Below are 14,015 nucleotides of genomic sequence, written 5' to 3' on the forward strand. Positions count from 1 at the left end.
GGTAAAGGAGGGAAGACATATATCCAGGAGGCGCCCAACGCCACAGGTCCATGCTGTTAGAAACGCCAAAGTCTATTTGTTCAAATTTAGTCCAGTTGTACTAGTGGACGTTGAATATATGCCAATGTTGTGCAAGCCACATGGAATTAGCCTAATCTTAGGGGTTATTAAATTTTGATTTACTTTTGACTTACAATAGATTTTTCCTTTTTGCTTTGTGTACTGAGTGTACTTTAGTATATATAAAATAAATAATAAAAAAATTAAGAAAATGAGGCCAGTCTGTTAGGTGTTTGTCACCCGGTAATTTTTGTTCTTGTATTGTAATTTGAGTTGTGAATTTTGATGGCGGTGTCCAAAAATGAACATATTGAATTAGGGCCAAAAAAGTGGTGTATCTAAAGAGTTCTCCAATAGCCAAAGTGAGAACTCCTATTTGAGGTAATTGATAGATGTCTGTTGTTTTTCCTCCCCTTGTTGTTGCGGGTTGCTGGCTTTTCCTGTTGGTGTCCTCTTCTTCTGTGTTGTTAACTGCCCACATCCACCATCTTAATTGACATTGTGCCTCAAGCCCTATTATATATATATATATATATATATATATATATATATATATATATATATATATATATATATATATATATATATATAATTTCCCCCCCCCCAAGAATAAAGATGTCAGCAATTGGTCTGAAGAAAGTGCTGTGTTCCCTTGGTAATGTGTTGTTAATTTATAGTTTTTGTTGTAACTTTATTTTTGTTCCGCCTTGTGCGGAGGGACCTGATGACTGGACTTATGTCACCTTATATTTCTAAATTTAGGGAATTAAGTAATGTTCTGTTCTTGTTGTCAGACTTTGGGTGTTACTGGTTAGTATGTTCAAACATGCATTTTGAGAAAGTTGGGAGAGTGGAGAAAGGAGAGAGAGCTGCGTGTTTAGGAGTGCGCTCTTTTCCTTAATTTTGTCTTTATTGTCATTTTTTATTATTTTTCTTGTAACTTTGTTATTGGTTAATAGGTACAGGCCCCTTTGCTGAATACTCAGATCCGGTGGACTTATCAAAGATGCCTGTCCTCTTTTAGTTTAAATCATATTATCTATCTTTTATGAGGGGAATTAACTTCCTTGTAGCTTTGTTGTTGTAATTAGGTATAGGCTCCTTTGCTGAGTATTCAGGTCCGGGTGGACTTATCAAAGGAGCCTGTCCTCGTTAATTAATTCCTATTGCCTATATTTTATTTGTTCGTTCCCCTTTTGTTGTTTGTTTGTTTATTCCTGTTTATTGTTTAAGTGTATTTATTGAGTATGCAGGCACCTTTGCTGAATATTCAGGTCCTGGGGACTTATCAAAGGTGCCTGTTCTCTTTATTTGGTGCCTATTTAGTAACCTTCGCTTTATTTGTTTTTGATTGCTTTTTGCTTTTGTTTCAGACTTTGAGTTTGCTCTTCAGCCAGCAATTGTTGCTCTTTAACTCCTTGGGTCAAAGTTTGTCATACTTGTTTATTTGTTTTAAGTATGATATTATGTTTTTATATGTTAGTTCTTTACTGCTGTTTGTTTTAAGATTTAGGAAGTCTAGATATTTGTAGGGGGACCCGATTTTTTTGTATTTTTTTGGAGTTCCATTATGTGTGAATGGTACTCTTGGGACTGGAGACTACCCCGCTTTATATGGTTCAAGCGCGGATTCGATAGAAAACATACTTTCAATATTTAGAGTCGGAAAGCTAGAATAGTTTGATTTGAGGGAGAGGGATAGAGAGAAGTCAAAGAGCAAGGTTCATGGTACAAATGGCAAACAAACGACAGACACATTTAATCAAAACACAACATTTTATTCAAATAACTAACAATCTACAACCAACACATTTTTAAATTAAGAATTCAATAAACAACAAACAATTATTTTAACAAATAAAAATCTATTTTGGACATGGTTGACAACGTTGTGAACTGAAGTTCGACTTCCACTTTTGGAAGTCATTGGGTAATTGATGTACACTACGTTTACTAGCTAAAGACAAAATAAAACCATAATGGTCACAAAACCATCGATCTACTTTGTCATCGTTTTAGATGAATGACGATCAAACTAAGTCACTAAATGTTCTAAAGAATATCCCAGACTGCGTTGATAAAGAAAATACACAGAATATTGTCCACACACCATTGAAAATGTGCCTTGTAATTTCACATTATTGAATCGTGCTGTCTGAGCATTTCTTCTCATAAAGTCAATGATATTGTCTTCCAAAGGTTGTAAGCCATACGAATAGAAATACTCCACACAACCTTCTTTAGGAAAGTAGACAGCTACCCAGTGGGTTCCTGGGAGATGACTGTGGTCAGTGTTGATGACATAAGCTTGATGGTCTTGAGGTTTGAGATGAGGTAGTTCATCTTTAGCACACACGACAGGATTCCAAGAAGCAGTGTACGAACTTGGTTCAAAAGGTAATAAAGTTCCCAGGTACCCATTTTTCGTTGTTTTGTTGTTTTTTTTCTTCTTCTTGTTATTTTTTATTTACAGGTACTGATAAGTGATCAGTTCAATTCTGACTTTCTCTTTGAAAATCTCTGACAAGTAACCGTTTCTTCGTTTCGTCTCAGCACTCTGAGTCAAGAGAGCTTCGATGTGATGGATTTCTAGAGTCATCAGTGGAGGAAAGGAACGTTCACACAAATCTTTATACCACTGATGCAACACGGATTCTTCCGAGATATGACTCCAAGCTTCGTCCAGATACTCGTCCAATTTTTCTTCTGGACTCAGCATCAGAGATTTATCTTGTTGAATTTGACTGGGATGATCGTTTTGACATCCATCGCAATCTTTCTTGAATCAGTTCTGTAATTTTTTATGCCAAATATTTGGCAAAACAGAAGACTAAATGTTCTTATTCTGGCCATCTGGACTTCATCACTTTGTCCTTTTCGTCTTTGTCTTGGGGTTCTACTTCCACGGTCTCCTCCTAATCCAAAGATTCTCCACTATTCAAACAGGGATAACAGTCTTCCATTGCTTCTAATATTCTAGAATGACTTCTCTCAAACTGTTGATTTCTATGGTATTATCGAATTCAGCATACCGGATGACGTTCACCTTTACATCAGGATCTCGGGTTGCAAACTGAATTTCCATACGAATCTGACCGGATTTTATAGGATGAAAATGTCCCTCGTCGCTGCCTTGGTTTGGAGTGAAATCAAAAGCCCACAAATCATAGCCTCCTGCGTAATCTTCGTACGTAATTCTGTGACTGGTGTTGGTTCCTAACTTTCCGGTGGCTTCGTACAAGGACAAGTACAATCTCAAATAATTCTTCTGGGCAAAGTTAGGTTCGAAAGGTCTGGTACACAAGGTCTTGCCATCGCGACTGGCTTCAATCTTGGACACGCCAAAGTGTTGAAAGTTGAAAGGATTTTCTTTCGTGGGTTCCGTTGAAGGCTTAATTCTCGACGATACCAATGATTAAACGTTTAGGTAACTGTCCTTGGAACAGATGATCTTCAATCATGGATTTCTGTCCAATGGGAATGGTAAAGGTTTTCACTTCCACGCCACGTATCGGATACTTGGCGGTCGTTCTGCTCAAAGTGTGACTGATGTAATTGCCCACGTTAGGTAACACTTCAACACATCGCACATAAAGTATGGCTTCTTGGATGCCGGTTTTGTCCTCGGCAACATTAGCAATTAAATGGAAAGCGACACTGCCACGATTCAGTCTCAGGCGGACACCCACTCCGTTCAGCAAATACTTCTCTTGTAACCATATGTCCAAATGCAAGTGATCCATCAGTTATAAACTACGGCTTCCAGCAATTTTCTTTCGTCGTTCTTTAAATCCAGATAAATTTTGATTATCCCCACCAATCATAGTGCTGTCGAACTTGTGACCTATTGCGTCAGGTTTCCATACCACACAAGCATCCAGATCAGTATTGTTGGCCTCTTTTCCGTACGTCAAGAGATTTTCCAGGTAGACTCGGTAAGGGTAAGTATCCATGCTGCTGCTGACCAGTTTGTTATTCAAATACAAATCCACTCCACTGAACAAGGAATGCATAAAATTGTAAATAATCAAAAACGTCTAAGTCCCGGACAGTTCTTCTTTTCTTAGTATTTCTAGCTTTATAAGTATGAAAGTTTCTGAAGGGGTGTTTTCTTCGTCGTCTCTTTCTACTTTGTCCTTGCTGTCGCGTCAGGGAAGAAGGAATGCCTGACTCTACAGTGTCCAGGGCATTTATAGGCGTTTCTCGTCGGCCCAAAATGTGCTTGCCCGTTTTCAGCAAGATATTTATGCCTTCTCTCAAGAATGCTTCTTTAGGGTTTTGTTTGTCGATGATGACATTTTGGAGAAATTCTTTGCCTTGCGTCAAAGCGGCATCTTTCAAGGCATACAATGCTCGTGTCACCATCGGTTTCAACACTGGGGACACCGAACGAAAGGCCGATTTCAGCATATCTCCTAAACCATGTCCTTTCTGTCGAGCGACGCCTCAATATACTGGAAACAAGACTTACGAGTCGTTAGAGAATCCTTTTCGAAAATGGAATGTCACCGTGACTTTCCCTTTGGTGAATGGAATATTTTGTCCCATATTTCCTTTTTTTCGCAATGTTGATAGTGTCAAAATACGACTTCTGACGGGCAAATAGTGAGGATGTACAAATTCATGGTGAACGTTATTGGTGTTTTAATCTTCCTCGTCAGCGTTCGTGGTAGAATCCACTTTGAAAGGAATGACACGCAGTAACGGTATGGATGTGTGTCCCACCGCGTTATACTCCACCACATTGGGGTACACAAACATGAAATTCAGTCCTTGGTTCATTTCTACCGGGGAACGAAATAACTTGGTAAAAGAATCGTTGTCGGAGATGACCATTGTCATTGCCATTCTCATCTCCATGTCCCCACACAAAATGTCAAACAATTCATGACAGAATAAAATAGACAACACTTTACCCTCCGGAAAATTCACCAGTAGGCGACGAGCTACTTTATGGTACTCAGTGGTGACACTTTTTCTGACACTCTCCAAAGCTTTAAGAAACACGGCATTAAACCTGGTAGCAATTGTGCTCACCAAATGTTGACCTCTAAAATAATAGCCTGGGGAAATTATAAAGTTATTGGCCCACTTTTGAGTTTGTAAGTTAAGTGTTTTCACTTTATAACCTACATGGGTATTCAGGTACTTTTCATTTGCTCGTCATGAACATCGACCGTAAATTTTTTTAAATTAAAAATGACACTTAGGACTTGTGTAGGCTGAATGATTTCCACCAAAGCCACTTCGTAATGGGCTTGATGATCTAACTGGATGGCCTGAGGTAATTTGTCCGTGTAACAACATAAACTATTGGAACATGGAACTGTCACTGGGTAACATCAAGTAAAATTGGTTATTGTTGTTCATAATTCCAGAGTTCTGCTGTCCGAGGGATCACTGGAAGTCAGTGGTTGTTGTTCTTGAAGTGGTGACTGACACAGGACGTAAGATCCACGCTGTTCCAGTTCGAGGAGTATTTCTGGGACAGATTAGGAAGAAGGTAACCGATGCAACTGCTCAATAAAATGGTCCACAATTTTTGTCTCCTTGTTGCAAACTCAAATTGGCAATGGTCGCACCGATAACACAATACACTACAAAGATTTGGCAGAAAAAGACGATTTGCGTTTTAGGCTTTTCAGTCGAGTTTTGGCAGCACGATACAATATCTGAATCCCTCTGTGACCTGCAGGATGGGATGGATCGTAGTAAATGCTGGCTAACACCTTCTTTAATTTTTAATAAGTCACCCACTCTTCGCTGATGCTACTTTGGATGGGGCGAAAGGGTGGTTTGGAAACGGCTTTATGTGTCCGATGGGTCACGGGAGTAGAAGTCGAAGGTAGTGGTGGAGGTGGCGGTAATGGAATGGCTTTGGTCTTGTTTTCTTTTTTTCACTTCTGCTTTGCCTTCTTTCTTTTTCACTTCTGTCGAATGAGGAGTGGACATCATCTTTTTAACCCAAGCTTTCATTTCTTGTCGTCGGGGTGCGGGGCAAGGGGTCAACAAGAACGCTGCAATCTTACTAGGAGTGGGAGCTGCTTACGGTGTTTGAAAGACTTCTCGTACCTCTTCTTCCTCAGGCTTTCGTGGGTTGTGTCTGTCTTGACCGCTGTGGGTGGTGGTGGACTTTTCATCAGGGTCTTAAAATCTTTCTGGTGAAAGAGTTGTAGTCGTTGCAAGAGTTGACCGTACTTTTTGCGATGTTTTTGTTTTGGGCAAATCGTGGCGATCCATCAACGACTGAAATTCGTGTTGTAACTGGGACATCTCGGTCAAATTCGGATTGTGAGGCAAATGTGGGTTGCGTTGTTCTTGCCAACGATAGTATTCCATCCATCGTTTGTAATGCACTAAAGCTAGTTTCCGTCCTTCCATTCTATTTCTATTTCAAGGGTCACGTCTGAGATGTTTGGACTTCAGATGTCCTTTTTATCTTGTTTCCACGAGTCCTCCCAGCATGGTTCCCAATACTCCTATTAGCAAGTGTCCTAACGAACAGAGGCGAAATTCCTCCGCGTTGTACCAACATCTTCTTCTTTTGACAAATGGGATTTACTTTTGAACCATTTGGCGAAGAACGTGATGATGTTTGGCTAAGCATTGTTTCTGGTGTTTTGAGAAATATATCGTGCCTTTCAAGACGTTCAAACAACATTCGCACACGATATCGATGACATCACTGGAGGCTGTTTGAATGAGGTTTATTCCCGCATGGGTGGAGAAGCTTTGGACAGGAGGGACAACATGTACCAATGTTTAACTAAACGAGGAAGCAGTCCTTTCCTTTTCGTTCCTTTAGGTTTAGAAGAGGGATGGTTTCGGGGGGGGGGATATCTTTGGGTGTTCCGGAGCACAAAAACACTAATGTCCATTCTTTTTCTCAGGCCATTTTTATACTGGAACGGGTCGCTACTGATTGTTTTTACGCCGTATCAACCTGATGACAGGCATCACACGTCGTGGAGGGGTTCGCAACGGACTAAATCGGGACACTTCTTGCTTGGGCAAATCCAATAAACTCTGTAATATTCCCGATCTCTCTTGGACTTTGATTTTGTGAGCCGGTACTTTGTGAGCAGATGCCACTGGATCTAAAGAGGACGAGGGTGTCACCGCTGGAGGAGAAGTTCTTGGAGACGTGGGTTTCCATTGTTTAATCAAATGAGGAAGAACGGGTGTCAAATTGGATTTGGCAGGCATCACCAACAACGGAGAATTGGAAGAACCTGAGGCTACTGGATACGTGGCCACAGTCGCTGCAGGTCGTGGTTTGCGAATGTAACGTTGCGTCCTGGCCGAAGTCTCTCTCTTCCGGATAGAAGCTGTTTTATAATGGGCTGTTCTTTTTCTGGGGACTTTTATTTATCTTTTTCTGTGACTTTTCTTTTTCTGGGTTTGTGACCAGGTCTTGACACCGTTGCTCTTCTTCTTCTTTGGGCTTCGTTTGGCTTTTTAGGGAGTGGCTTTTTCTTGGGGAGAACTTTGGGGGCATTAGGTCCCATTTTAATAGGGAGCGAATGATGACACCTCCTAGAGAATCGCTCCGTCCAGGTTTCAAAATGATTTGCATTTTGGTTTCAGTGTCGATGTGGGGATCGGCCAGTTGCGTCAAGGCTACTTTGTTTCTCTCAAAAAAGCGCTTGGTTTGATAAAGAATGTGAATGATGCCTTGCAGTAATGTACGTGCTAATACCGTAAACCATCGTAAGACTTCAAAGAGACTGGTGTCTAAGACACGAGCACGTATCTGTGGATTTTTTTCGCGACTGATGCCGCACAAAGCACGAATCAATTTGACGGGAAGATGAGGCTGAAGGGACGTCATCTTGAATGTGTCCGAGGTTTTTTTAGATTATTTGTTTGTTAAGTCGACGACGGAGACGTGTATAGGACAGGCAGTCCGTCTTGGCACCAGTGGTGAAACAAATGGGTACGAAATCGCAAATAATAGGGGGTAGTGGGTCTTAAATCCACGAGTAAATAGGCTTGTGGGGTTTGAGTGGCATCGTCGTACGCATGAGTTAGCCAAAGTGTTCTTAACTGTTTCGCTAAGGCTTGAACTTGCGATTTATCTCTAGGGTTTTTAATCAAGACAACATAATGACAACCGAGACTGAAGGTGCGATGGGCTTTACTTTGTTGAAACAAATTCTGAGTAATGTAAATGACACTGGCATTACGATGATGCCTTTGCATGTAAACGACAGTTTAATTTCTTCTTCGTTTTCTCCTAACATTTCGTCGAAAATGTCAGATGGGTTTGACTGGGGTCAGACACGATTCCGTCGTCTTCGCTAGGAATGCCTTCCACAAACACGAAGAAATCGCCTTGACTTTCTCACAAGAGGCTGTACACCGATTGCCAGTCTTTGTAACACCACACGATTCGTTGAGGTGGACGATCGGTCAAATTATGTTTATGTTCGATGAAACGTTTGACAAATTCGGTTTTGCCTGAACTGCTAGGCATGGCAACTAAAACGTTAAAGGGATGGCGAAGATACAAGGCCTCCCAACTGGCACGATCTAAGTGTTCGTCGATGACTTTGAAAGTGGAAGAAGAGGGAGCAGAGACAGACGAGGTAGCCATGGTGCAGGGAATATCACTTTTGACACGAAGACAGACAATACATCAGTTTTTATATTTTTTTCAGGACCCGTGTATTGCAAGTTAAAATGAAACAACACGAAAGACAAACATACATAAAAACCAAATGGTTACGTGCAACGATAAAATACACACCAAAACGATCAAAATGGAATATAAGCAAGTCACTGTACAACATGTTTGTGGTAACCATGATTTCCTAGGGACAGTGTGTAATTTTCTTACAGGTTCTACATGGGGTAATGTCACACAAGTGTCCTCCCGGAATGGTCTTTCAGGAATATCCATGACAGTCCTGACCTGAAGGGATTGATTGTCATTGGTGACGGGTTCTTATGGTCCTGTCACTAACACTAGTTTAAAAGTGACTTTTTTCCTTGGACGTTTGGACTTCTTTGGTCCAAGCCTCAAAACCCCAATTTTTCCAGTCACGTACACCTGTCCAATGAGGGTGTCACAAGCTACACACACATCGTCATACACATCTTCGGTACCTAAAAGTTGACGAATCTTTTATTTCCCGTAGAGGTCGAGAAGTATCCAGATGAAAACGCAAGGCTTTAACAAAATGAGTCTCTCGTGGACATTTAAAGGGACCACTTTCATGTTTTATTTGGTGACAAGTACTGTTTGTACAGAGTCCACAAGGAATCGGCTGCTAAACGAAATCCCAGAAAACAAGTCACTAAGACACACACCACACGTCGACCCAAATTCAATGGACACAGTTCTCATAATAAGTGTTGGTAATCTTCCACTGTTTTAATAGTCTCACTGATTTCCTTCCATGGAATCTGCTGTATCACTTCTGATAAATGTTGTGGCATTGTAGCCCGTTTTATACCACCTTTTGTCCAAGGTAATAAATGTACTTTCTGCACAGAGATGATCGTATGCTCAGAGATGATCCAGTGACGAATATAAATTTTTAGTCACTAGTTCACACATTACACATCGCAATAGAATTTTCCTCTAAAGACAAAATTCGATAACGTAAAGGATTTCGGTAACCCTCTAACTCTTCCTCTGGAACTCGTTGTATTATGACCAACATGTAACAAGTAGGATGAGTAGACACCACATTCTTCTGGTCCTCGTCCGGTTGAACAATTTTTGACCACTGGAGCACTTTCCAATGAATCAGTCCTCTTATAGCATTAAGGTACCATTGGTTTAAACATCGGTGACGTAATGGATGCAATTGTTCTTTTCGTTTCTCTTGTATTTTGACCATCTCTCGGTAAATGCGTTCTCTCGACTCCACAGGCAAACCACGAATGTTCTCTTGTAAAGTATCCATGATCATGTCAGTCAGTATTATTTTATTTAAAATCTTCTCCTAGAACAAAAGTAATGAATATAGTGAGTAATTTCTGACCACTGCCATTCAGGGTAACAGTCAAGAATATCAATAAAATCTTCTGATGTAAACGGTCTAAAGCGGAATAATAGGAAGAACGCACAGTTGATCCAGAGAAATCTGGTCCGTTTGTTTACTTTTTTCACTTTCCTCTTATGAATTTCTCGACAAAAATGTTCTACAGTCACCCATTGTAATTTTGCTCTGGCAAGTCCATGCCAAATTTCCTTGTAGATCTTCTCTTGCAGTTATTTTGGTAATGCTTGAATATTATTTTTTAAATGGGGTTTAAATGCTGATCTCGGTGGTGTCCATCGTTTGAGTTTTAGCCAATCTGGTTTCTTAAACGACATGGAATATCACTTCAATAACTCGGTCCTACTAAAGGTAGGTAGTGACAATACGGAGACCATCGAAAATGTTCCAGGTAAGCCGAATCTTTCTGCTACCACTGGTGAAGTGACACACCGCCACTGAAGCACTTGACTTTATCCCCTTCGCCCAGGTAGAAATATCCTGCTCTGGCTAATTCTTCGGGGGTAGGTCCTCCCAGATATTTAGGTCATTTTCCTTGGACGGTACGAAAACGATTTTCAAAGTTTCAGTATTCAGGCGAACGCAAAAGGAATGAACATAGGGTGAAATCCGCAGGAGTTTGCTCAGTTTTTGATGACATCCGTAGGATGGTAGCTGTATGATGTCACGTGAAGGTTGACATTCACAATGAAAACCAGTAAAGAGTCCACGATAACGAATGGCATCACTTTATCATCCGTCAGGTTTGACACTCACAGCATCACTTTCCGTGGTAGGTGTAGAGGTAGTATTAGTGATAACAAAGTTCCCATGATGATTTACTTCATCGCTCTCATCGCATGGCACAGCATCGCACTCGGTTGGTCTTGGTAGTTACAATGAACTATCGATCTTGGACGTTGTCCCTTTATATATGCTGACCAATATCGACGTAACAGTACGGCAAAGTGAAGTGATTGGGAAGCCGCACTCGCTTCTGGTACACAATTTGATATAGCTTTTCCAAGGGTCGACTGACGATTTGGTGAGTGGGTAAGCGTACAATCGTACGTGGTTCGTAGGTAGTCACTCTAAAGATTCCATTCTCTCCAGACTACAAGGCTTCTTTCAACACCCGAAAGTTCACCACTCGACTGGTGCGATAAATGAGAGTCGATCCTTTCGCTTTACACTCCGTGTGCACTTCTTATTGGTCCCGGTATTTGTCGCTGAAATTTTTAGGACCGCCACTAGCGAAACTTAAATCTTCTCGTCCGGGTGTTCGTCTGTCCATGTTCTTAAACGATCTCCTTCGATGTCAGGGTGACGTTGACCCGGGCGATCGATGTAGATGCAACTGTCCGTGTCAAAGTACAGGACGAGATCACCTAACAGTTCTAAAGCTTCGTACAATTTAAAGCGACCATGGGCTATCGCGTAAGCCGCAATGATGACATTTCCAAATTTGTCGGCTTGTACAAAGTCCAGATCATCTTCGTAATTGACTAAGATCAAAGCCTCACGAACGACGTCTACGTGTTTCATGTATTTGGTTTTATCGTGATTCATCTGAATGTACTAGGAAGGTTCTGTCAAATATTCTGTCTTGGGTAAACACAGTCGTTGTGCCCTTTTGCCCCACAAAAAATTTAACATCACTTTGGCAAACGATTGCCTGCCTTCGTTTTTCTCGATGTAGTATAAATTCATGCCTTCCTGCTCCCAGTATTTCTCTTTGAATTTCATTTGGTCTTCGGGAGTGTGGCACCAAGAAGGATAGCCGCTGGCTACATGTTTTAGTTTCAAAAAGGCATCCACGTAGTCTGCGAAAATGCCTTTTTGAGTCTCGTCGCCCTTGTGGTACTGTTCTGTCTTGGGAAAGTGGTAAATTTTGTACATTTCTAACAGTTGGTATCCCAGGTCCAGAGCTTTGAACAATTCCACTCTGACCCACGTTCCCGTCAAGGCGCGTTCTTCATGGTTGTGATGACAAGGCTGGGCTTGATTGCACGTTTCGGCTCAAGTACTGCACAGGGGAAACATCAGTTTTCCTTGGGAATGGTGAGGTAACACGGGAGTCCGTGGGAGGAAAGACTTTGCACTTGATCAAACCTTTGTTTTGTCGAATGTTTTCCAGGTCGATGTGTTTCGTCAGCATTGCGGGTGACCTGCGTAAAGCGACAATATTTGCACACGTAAGGATACAGCGAACAAACATCCAAGTATTTGATTTCTTCTCCTTTCTCTTCGTCGGCTTGGTACAGCAAACAGGTGACATTCGTCCGTCTTTCGTACAAACTGTCTCGCGGGTTCAGTGGGTCCATCAACTTGTAACTTTCCACGATGCGTTTAAACTCGGGATCGGTTTTCAAACGGTAATAATACTCGTGTTCACACATTTATACCACTTGGTATCCTTACTGTTCTAACTTCAAGCGTTGCTGACATGTGGCCTGGTACAAGTCTTCCATGGTCCGTTGCAAAAACTGATTTTTAGTGTCACGTTGAGGGTAGCAGAGGGGACAACCCTGAAATAAGCAACCATTAAACTCGTACGCTTTCTTGGGGTTTTCTAAGTCCCAGTCATCCACTGAATACTATTCGATGGTCTTTTTGCCTCCTCCGTTGTGTGCGTGCTGCATCCATTTGTCTTCCTTGTCGCACAAGTAATGTAGCCAATATAGGGCTTTGACCGAGTACTGACGTTTGACAAAGTTCGTCGTTTGAGGACTGGTGACAGCCAGGGTGTTTTCGGGCACGAATCGTTGGCGGTACACTAAGGAACACGCTATAGCAATGGTGAAGGCTTTTTTCAAGGGATCAACCACTCCGTGTTCCATAAACAATTCTCGAAATTTTTCGCAGCAGTGTCGTAAAATGTCCACGTTGGAACGAAAATGTTTTAACATTTCTTCCTGAAAGTCGAAAGGGTCTGATGCGTGTGCCTGGTACCAAGCGTAGAAAGCTTCTCGTTGTTCGGTACGCATGTTGTCGGGGTCGTAGTCGTGAGCATCAGGCAAATGGGGTAGAACGGCGTGTTGGCCAAGTAACTCATCGAATCTTTAAACTGCACTTGGCCCACTTGCATGTAAATGATTTTGGCTCTGTTCAAAGTGACTTTAGAACGTTCGGTGCCTTGTTCCGTATAGTATCTCAAAAGAAAATGTCCATACTTTCCCGAGAAATTTTGAGCCAACACTGTGGCATGGCTATGACAATCTCCGTAGCGTTCGATGTCCTCTTGGCTCCACGTCTCGTCGATGTGGTCTAAGATCAATTGGGCGAATTCGGCTAGCGTGTTCGGTCCCCGAAAGATTTTTCACGTCCTCAAGGAATCTTGCTTCAGTGAGGGCAATGACTTAAGATAGGTTCTTGGATGTACTTCTCGCACGCTCGATGAGCCACGCAAATACGAATGTGAATGCCGGTCTCTTGCTTGCATTCGAAATCGAAAAAGACGAAATTCCCTTTCTTCTGGTCATCTTCCTCCTCTCGTTTGGATTGGTATTTTTTAATGTAACATTGGTGTTCGAAGTCCACGATTTGTTGACAAATGTGATATCGTTTCTTTCCTGAACACACGTGTACTTTGGCATTATTGGTACGTATGCCTTGTCCACAAGTAGTGCACAATCTCAGCTGTTGACAAGCACGTTTCTGCTGTGAACCTTGCGTCTTCAAATGTTGTTGGTAACAAGCAGGGTTGACAAAAGTGCGCTGACAAGCAGAGCAATGCACTCTTTCTTGTCCTTCGTCCAGACAGGGTTGAGAGGCCAAACATCATGAGCATTTCGATCCACAGTGCTTGTGTTGCTTTCGATTGTTATAGCCATAGTCACATTTCTCACATTAATAACCGTATCCCAAGAATGCGGTATTCCTGGTGATGGCATCGAAATGTTCATCGTGATAATAGACGTGAATGTATTTTCCGTCTTTGAAATCTTTTCCTCGAAATAACAAAGG

The sequence above is a fragment of the Sinohyriopsis cumingii genome, chromosome 2 (genome assembly GCF_028554795.1).
Source record: "Sinohyriopsis cumingii isolate HCF-2022 chromosome 2, ASM2855479v2, whole genome shotgun sequence".
In the NCBI taxonomy this organism is placed as follows: domain Eukaryota; kingdom Metazoa; phylum Mollusca; class Bivalvia; order Unionida; family Unionidae; genus Sinohyriopsis; species Sinohyriopsis cumingii.